Genomic DNA, 9,407 nt, shown 5'->3' with positions numbered 1-9,407 from the left:
CTCTAGAGATAACTGAAATGTATCATGGCCGGGACAGGGCCTCGACCTACCCATCCAACTTGTATATATAAAATGGACTTCAAGGTCTAGACCTGGTAACTCCGAGGAAGTTGAGCTTATCAACTAAGCTGATGTTTGATTCCGTCTACTGGGAGGGTCTTTCCAACTGTCAATCAGGATCTACAGACATGAAATGTAGGGTCCCCGTCAAAAAGGACGTTAGTACGAAATAATGTACCGAGTATGTAAGGCAACCGAATGACTGAATGCTGAAACTGAACTGATAATATAATAACTGAAAGTAACTAGGAGTCAAAGATAATCTGAAGATATGCTTACCTGGTAATACTGACTCAACTCTCTCAATATAGTAAGTAAAATAGATGTCCGACCCTATAAGGCTCGGTATGTGTAACTGCTCTACCATAGTAGGCTCGCTCATAGGTGCTTGGCTATAATAGGCTCTGTATCTCGGGCATCTGCGCTTTCTCATATGCGCTTGGCCATAGTAGGCTCAGTATATAACTTACCATCTGATCAGAGGTTTCCCAATAAGGGCCTGCCCATCATTTATAGCTCGATGGTGGTGAAAATACTATAATACTGTATATATATACGGACTCTCTGCTCTCTTGGCTGAAAGGAGACAAAAGTAAACTGAATATGAAGTACTGATAAGGGAAAATACTGTATCTTATGAGACTAGGATTGTTACACCCTATATTTTCACATGTAAAAGTGTGTCGTAAGCAAACTAATATAGGACTAAAAGTTAGATAATATTTGAAAGTATATAAAGTAATTTAGTCGTGTTGACGCGGAGGTTACAAATATTGAAGATCATGAACAACAAGTATAAAGAGGGCTGGAAGGTTCAGAAGCTAAAGGAATTGAAGAAAATAGTGTTTCGTTGAAAGTCGACAAGATGGGAATGTTATAACATATACTTTTGGGGTGAGACTAGGGTTCTTAATATGATAAGAAGGTTATGTTATGAATTAGGTTAGTCGTATGATAGTCATGTGTTATGTTTTGAGGTCAAGCGAGTTGTGTAACAAAAGTCGATGAATGTCATCACAAGTTACATTCATAAGTTTTACTGAAGATTTGGGTCAAATATAACTATGATTTTCTCCCAATATACTTAGAGCTATGGGGTTTTCCACCCATCAAATTTAACCTCTATGATTCTATTTTTGAATGCATTAAACCGTTTATCAATACAACATTGGAGTAGCTAGATATATGCATTTTTGCGAGACTGTGCAGGATGCTAGGTGACAAGTAGGTGTGTCACTGTTGGTTAAATGAGAGCCCAAAAAGAGCCAATTTCGGGTCATACAAAGAGCCCATTTTAGGGCGTATCTCCTGAAATATAACCCTCATTATATATCAAAAATAACCAGACCTAAACCCCTGCAAACGTCCTCCCAAAAATTACCCACAAACCCTAATTGATTTTCTCTCCCTTTCAAGTTCTAATTTGGGGTAAAACCTAGAGTTTCAAGAACCAAGATAAGGGATGAGTTATCCTACAAATAAGATAATTTTACTACTCTATTTCATCCATTTTTTCTGCTGTAAATTCATGGCAAGTCATTCTATACTTGTAAGAACTCACGGGACGGTGATCGGAAGCCGTCAGTTCGAGTTATTCACTTGTAACAGACTGTTTTGTGTTGCTATTGAGCTGTATGTTTTACTACTGTTTCGTGGAGTTTTGGAGGAGGAAGGGTGTGGAGAAACACCATATAGATGTAGGGTGGTGGGCTGGTCATTCATCATAACATTTCTAGGTCGTTTGACACTACTACAGTAGTCGTTTTGTGTATTAAGAGATTGCGGTGTGTTGGGCTGTTTTGTAGTATTTTATGGTGTATATAAGGCTGGAAAATATTTTATATATGTTGTTGTTGTTGTTGTTGTTCTGTTCTTGTGTTGCTGGTGTTATCTTGAATTTGGAGTAAGTAAGGATTATAGGGGAGATGCTACTCTTTTTTATACAAAATAAGCTTGTCGTTCTTTGTGCGATAGTTGTACCTTTCGTAACTTAATGATAGTATTATTATTGTTGTTGTAGATTAACGTGAGAAGAGGCGAGTTCAACTTGGTGATTGAAAAGATTGTGATAAGGTATATTAAGGCTGAGCCCTTCCTTCATTTTGGCATGATCTCATAATTGCATGTGTTTGATAACGAGGCATAAAGAGAAGTTCATACTCCCGAATTTATATACACAATCCTAGTCTCATAAGTTATAGTGTACTCCCTTATCAGGACTTTATATTGAATTGCGTATTGTATTATTCCAGTCAAGAGAGCAAAGGGTCTATATATACAAATACAATATTACATTATTTTTACCACCATCGAGCTATAATCGATTGGCAAGCCCCTATTGGGAAATCTATGATCAGATGGTAAATATACCTAGCCTACTGTGGCCGAGTGCCTATGAGCGAGCCCAAAATGGCCGAGATACTGAGCATAGTATGATTGAGCGCCTATGAGCGAGCCTACTATAGTAGAGCAGTTACACGTTCCGAGCCTTATTGGGCCGGAAATTTATTTTACTTGCTATATTGAGAGAGTTGAGTCAGTATCAGTAGGTAAGTATATCTCCGAATCATCTTTGACTCCCAGTTACTTTAAGTTATCTTATTATCAGTTCAGTTTCAACTTTCAGTTATTTTATTGCCTTACATACTCGGTACAATATTTTGTACTGACGTCCCTTTTTTGTGGGTGCTGCATTTCATGCGTACAGGTTCAGACAGATAGATGGGTAGACCTCCTCAGTAGGTATTACCCGAGTTCAGCTTGATCGGTAAGCTCCACATCCTTCAGAGTTGCTGGATCTAGAGTTTTATGTACATTTTATGTATATATGTTATGGGTAGGTCGGGGCCCTATTGCGATAACATCACATCTGTCAGTAGAGGCTTGTAGTCATATACTATTAGTTAGTGCGGTATGTTTGGCTTGTAGGCCTTATATGTATATTTTGTTGGTTTATCAGCTGTAGTAATTATGACTGCCTTATCGACCCAGCTTTATAATGATGTTTAGTCAGCATTAGTTTCCTTTTACTTTTATATTTTGCTTCGCAATTTGTCTTGCAATGTGGCCCCATGGCCAAAGTATGAAATTCTATGTTCACAGTCCCTTGGTCGCAAGTTGGTATACAAGGTTAAGTGAGGCACTAGGTGCCGGTCTCGCCCCCCAAGTTGGGGTATGATAAACTTGGTAGCAGAGCAGTTCTATCATAGGGAGTCTACAAGCCGCGTCTAGTACGATCTTGTTTATAGATGTGTTGTGCACCACATTATATAAGAAGGGAACTACATGGCATTTAGGAGTTGGTTACCCTTATTTTAAATCCAAATCGTGCTATAGAACTGAGTTATAGGAAATTTGAGTTAAACTTACATGTAGGTGTTTGCATGCACAAACGACGATGACTAGGAAGACTATGGCTAGCAAGAGGAGAGATACAACAGCAGTTGAGGGGACCAGCAACGTACCCCCAGTAGAAGGGGGCCAGTCTGAGGCCCAGGGAGAGACCACTAATCAACCATTACCGGCTCCTCCACCACCTGATGAGATTCCTAGGGAGACCGCACATCTAGTTCCTTCTCAACTTCCATCAGATCAACACTTGAGTAGTGTAATGCATTTGTTGACACAGTTGGTAGCTACCCAGCAACATGCTAGGGCATCAGCTAGTGCAGAATCTTCTAAGGGGTCTAGGAGTTCAAGGGTCCAAGTTATTGCTTTGAGTCACCTAGAGTTCACGGGGACAAATCAGATGGAGGAAATGCAGGATTTCATAGATCAGCTTCATAGGATCTTTCGAGTTACGTATGTCACGGAGAAAGAAGAAGTTGAGCAAGTAGTTTTTTGACTCCGAGATATAGCCATCCTCTGGTACGAGGGATGGGAGAGGTCCAGGGGATATGATGCACCTCTAACTATTTGGGAGAATTTTTTAGAAGCCTTCCTTGACCAGTACTTACCGCGAAAGATCCGACAAATTTGAGTTGATCAGTTTCTAGCCCTCAAGCAGGGAAATATGAGTGTTCGAGAGTATAGTCTCCATTTGGATTCATTGGCCAGATATACACCATCCATAGTTGCTACTACGCGGGACGAGATTCACAGGTTTATAACATGGTTGGCCCTAGAGTTGACCGAGACATATTCCACCGTTGCATTGTAGGATAGCATGGATATCTCCCAAATTCAGGAATTCGGGCAGAATATAGAAAGGGGTAGGCACCGCCAGCAGGGTACAGAGAGGACTAAGCAAGGGTAGCGTAAGAGGATGAGATTTCCCAAGTCTCAGGAGCAGTTGTAGGGTAGTTATAGGCCCCAGTACTTCGGACAGCCACCTAGGCCTCTGCCACCTCAGTTACAGGGTTACAAGTATGACCACTATACTCAATTAGGAACAGGTGAGGTCTCACAAGCGTCAGATTTACAGCGACAACGAGGTTCTACGCAGACATAGTCATTTCCATCGCGGTGTGACATTTGTGGTAGAGGACACTTGGGCTAATGCCGAGAAGGTTTTGATGCTTGTTATACATGTGGGCGTCTAGGGCATATGATGCAAGATTGCCCAAATAGAGATTCTAGGGGAATGGCACAACTATCGAGTTAAGCAACATGATCATCTATTTCCATGCATCCTTCAGGGCGTGAGTCTCAGTCTTTAGTTGGTAAAGGTCGAGGAAAAGGTAAAGGTTCCAATTTAGGTGGTAACCAGAATCGTATCTATGCTTTAGTGGGTTGACAAGACCATGAGTCTTCACTAGACGTTGTAATAGGTATATTGACCATTTGCTCTCACGATGCTTATATCTTGATAGACATTGGATCTACTTTATCGTATATTACCCCATTTGTCGCGGGGAAGTTTGGTATAGTGCCTGGAATTCTAAGTGATCATTTTGCAGTATCTACACTGGTCGGAGAATAGATTATTGCTAGATAGGTTTACAGAGGTTGTATGGTGACATTTTGTAGTTGTTAGACCTCAGCCGACCTAGTTGAGGTAGAGATGATGGATTTTGATGCTATCATAGGCATGGACTGGTTAGTTGATTGCCGAGCAAAGGCAGCCATATTTCATTTTCTAGGTGAGCCAGTCCTTGAATGGGTAGGTAATACAATGACACCCAGAGGTAGGTTTATTTCCTATCTGAAGGCGAGAAAAATGATCATAAAAGGGTGCATTTATTATATTGTCCTAGTTAGAGATGCAGACGCTGAGATACTTACACTTCAGTCTATTCCCATAGTCAAAGAGTATGCATATCTGTTTCCAGATGAGCTTCCAAATATTCCTCCAGAGCGAGAGATTGATTTTAGCATCGATTTGCTTCCAAGAACTCAACCAATATCCATCCCTCTGTATAAAATGGCACCTGTCGAATTGAAGGAGTTGAAGGAGTAGTTAAAAGATTTGCTGGAGAAAGGTTTCATTAGGCCCAGTACCTCACCTTGGGGTGTACCTATATTGTTCGTGCGGAAGAAAGATGGCTCATTGAGGATGTGTATAGATTATAAGAAGCTAAACAAGGTAACTATTAAGAATATGTATCCACTTCCAAGGATCGATGGCTTGTTTGATTAGTTGCAAGTGGCTAGATGCTTTTCAAAGATAGATATGAGGTTAGAGTACCACCAGGTTAGTGTTCGGGAGAAAGATATTTCGAAGAAAGCTTTCAGGACCCAATATGGCCACTTCGAGTTCCTTGTCATGTCCTTCGGGTTGATGAATTCACCACCCGTATTTATGAACTTGATGAATAACCTATTATGTCCATTTTTAGATCTGTTCGTGATAGTATTTATTGATGATATTCTTGTTTATTCACGTTCAGAGGATGAGCATGCAGACCACCTGCAAGCAGTACTCTAAACCCTCCGTGATCGTAAGTTGTATGCTAAGTTTTCTAAATCTGAGTTCTGGTTGAAGTCTGTAGCATTCTTGGGGCATATTGTGTCAGATGAAGGTATAAAGGTAGACACTCAGAAGATTGGCCGTGAAATCTTGGCCTAGACCTACCACTCCAACAGAGGTTCATAGTTTTCTAGGCTTAGCAAGATACTACCCGAGGTTCGTAGAGGGTTTTTATTCCCTTTCGGCACCATTGACGAAGTTGATGCAGAAAGCAACTAAGTTTCAATGGACGGAGGCTTGCGAGTGGAGTTTCCAAGAGCTTAATAATAGGTTGACCTCAACGCCAGTTCTAACACTTCCATAGGGTCCAAAGGGTTATGTCGTGTACTGTGATACCTCAGGTGTCAGGTTAGGATGTGACCTGATGCAACATGGGAAAGTAATTGTGTATGCTTCAAGGAAATTGAGGAATCATGAGAGGAATTATCCGACCCACGACCTCGAGTTAGCTGCGGTTGTCCATGCACTAAAGATATGGCGACATTATTTATATGGTATTCATGTTGATGTATTTACAGATGATAAAAGCCTACAATATTTCAAGCAGAAAGAGTTGAATTTGCGACAGAGGTGATGACTTGAGTTATTGAAAGATTATGATGTTAACATTCTCTACCATCCAGGGAAAGATAATGTTGTAGTAGATGCCTTAAGTCACCGATCTATGGGTAGATTAGCAAATGTAGAGGCTGAGAAAAGACAATTAACTAGAGAGATTCATCAATTGGCTTGTTTGGGGGATCCGTTAGTAGATTCTGGCGATAGTAGAGTTGTACTCCAAAACACCAAAAAATCATCTCTTATAGCTGAAGTCAATGAAAGGCAGTATGAGGACCCAGAGTTGATCAAATTGAGAGAGCGAGTTCTGTAGCAGAAGAAGCAATTTTTAGAGCTCAAGGGAGATGGGGTTCTCAAATACAGGGGTCGTCTTTGTGTTCCAGATGTAGCAGGGCTACGTGGCAGGATTATGTCAGAGGCATATTATTCATGGTACTCCATTCATCCTGGGTCGACGAAGATGTATCATGACATTAAGGATGTGTACTAGTGGAATGATATGAAGAAGAACATTGTTGAGTTTGTCGCCCAGTGTCCTAGTTGCCAGCATGTGAAAGCAAAGCACCAGAAGCCCGGAGGGATAATGCAGACTATAGAGATCCCGATGTGGGAAATGGGAGGTGATAAACATAGACTTTGTCGCTGGTTTACCTCGTTCTCATCGTAAGTTCGATTCTATATAGGTGATAGTCGATAGGCTCACGAAATTAGCTTATTTCCTACTAGTCCGATCTACCTATACAACAGAAGATTATGCAAAGTTATATATTAAGGAGATAGTGCGGCTACACAGAGTACCAATATCTATTAGATATGATCGTGAGGCCCAGTTTACAGCACATTATTGGAGGTAATTTCAGAGAGGTCTAGGGACTCAGGTGATCTCAGAATAGCTTTTCATCCATAGACTGATGGACAAGCCGAGCACAGAATTCAGATGCTCGGGGATATGTTACGAGCATGTGTGTTGGATTTTGAAAGAAATTGGGATGAACATCTACCTCTTATTGAGTTTGCATATAATAACAGTTACCACTCCAGTATCTAGATGGCTCTGTACGAGGCTTTGTATGGGCGAAAGTGCAGATCTCCTATAGGGTGATTTGATGTTGGAGAATAAGTGTTACATGTGCTAGACCTGGTTCAGTAGGACATAGATAAAGTAAAGCTTATCCGGGAGCAACTGTTGATAGCTCAGAGTCATCAGAAGTCATATTCTAATGTGCGATGATGAGACATAGAGTTCGGGGTTAATGATTTGGTATGCTTAAAGGTATCAACTATAAATGGCGTAATGAGGTTTGGCAAGAAAGGCAAGCTTAGCCCACGGTATATTGGGACTTATAGGATAATTCAGGAGGTGGGCCAAGTAGCATATGAGTTAGAGTTTCCCTCAGAATTGGAGTCTGTCCATCCAATTTTCCACGTATCTATCTACGGAAGTGCACTGGCGATCCTACCCGGGTGGTTCCCACGGATGATGTACAAATTACGGATGAATTATCATACGAAGAAATTCCAGTTGCCATCCTAGACCGACAAATCCCTAAGCTACGAAATAAGGAGGTAACCTTCGTGAAGGTTTTGTGGATAAGCAAGAATGTGGAAGAGATGACGTGGGAAGTGGAGGAAGAAATAAAATCTAAATACCCTCACCTATTTCAAACTGAGATATGGCTCGAGATATGATGCTACAACATAGCTCTATTCAGGACAGTAGGTCATTAGGTAAGCTCTTATTTTGGACTTTCAGTATTTATGATTTACGGTTGTGTGAGGCAAAGTGTTGCTATTTAAAAACATAGTCCATGTATGGCATGTATAGTATGTTTTCGGGCTACGTGCAGGTTGGTTTTAGTCTAGTGTACAAAGAAGACTCTGTCAAAATTTTTGAAAGTCTCCAAGATTGAACATTCGAGGACGAATGTTCCCAAGGGGGAATGATGTTACACCTTAAATTATCATACGTAAAAGTGCATCGTAAGAAAACTAATGTAGGACTAAAAATGAGATAATATTTGAAACTATATAAAGTAAGTTAATCATGTTAGCTCGGAGGTTACAAATATTGAAGATCATGAACAACAAGTACAAAGAGGGTTAGAAGGTTCAGAAGCTAAAGGAATTGAAGAAAATAGTGTTTCGTCGAAAGTCCACAAGATGGGAATGTTATAACATGTACTTTTGGGGCGAGTTGTGGAACAAAAGTCGATGAAAGTCATCAAAAGTTACATTCATAAGTTTTATTGAAAATTTGGGTCAAATATAACTGCGATTTTCTCCCAATATACTTAGAGTTATCGGGTTTTCCACCCATCAAATTGAATCTCTATAAGTCTATTTTCTAACGCATTAAACCATTTATAAATGTTTGGTACCTTGTATGGCACTAGTCCATAAATACGTGGTATTATAGCTTAGACCGTATTTTTTCTCAAAATGCCAAACTTCGACGAAAACTCATTTCCTTCGATTCCTTACCTGCTCACCTTCACGAATTTAATTATCATTTGTTTGAAATAGCATAATATTTATAATTCCAAAATAATCTCATTTCCAAACTTACATCGATTAACTTATGATGAATCTTTAACGTACAAAAAAAGCAGGATGTAACATCTCCTTTCTGAAATTTCATCAATTTATTTATTGAGTACTTTCACGCACAAAAATACGGGATGTAACATTATTCCCCCCTTTGGAACATTTGTCCTCGAATGTTGACTGATGCAATTATCATTCTCATAACACATTACTGAATATTGTAGTACTCCTCTTGCCATCTAGGAAATTGTTCTGTGTATGAATCCCAAAGGCCAGGGCATTCCCCCATTTATGACTCTTTCTCACACCACGACTCGTGGTCAGAATGTTTCCAATA

Source organism: Nicotiana sylvestris, chromosome 8, assembly GCF_000393655.2.
Source record: "Nicotiana sylvestris chromosome 8, ASM39365v2, whole genome shotgun sequence".
NCBI classification, from domain to species: Eukaryota; Viridiplantae; Streptophyta; class Magnoliopsida; order Solanales; family Solanaceae; genus Nicotiana; species Nicotiana sylvestris.
Note: the sequence above shows the minus strand (reverse complement) of the source record.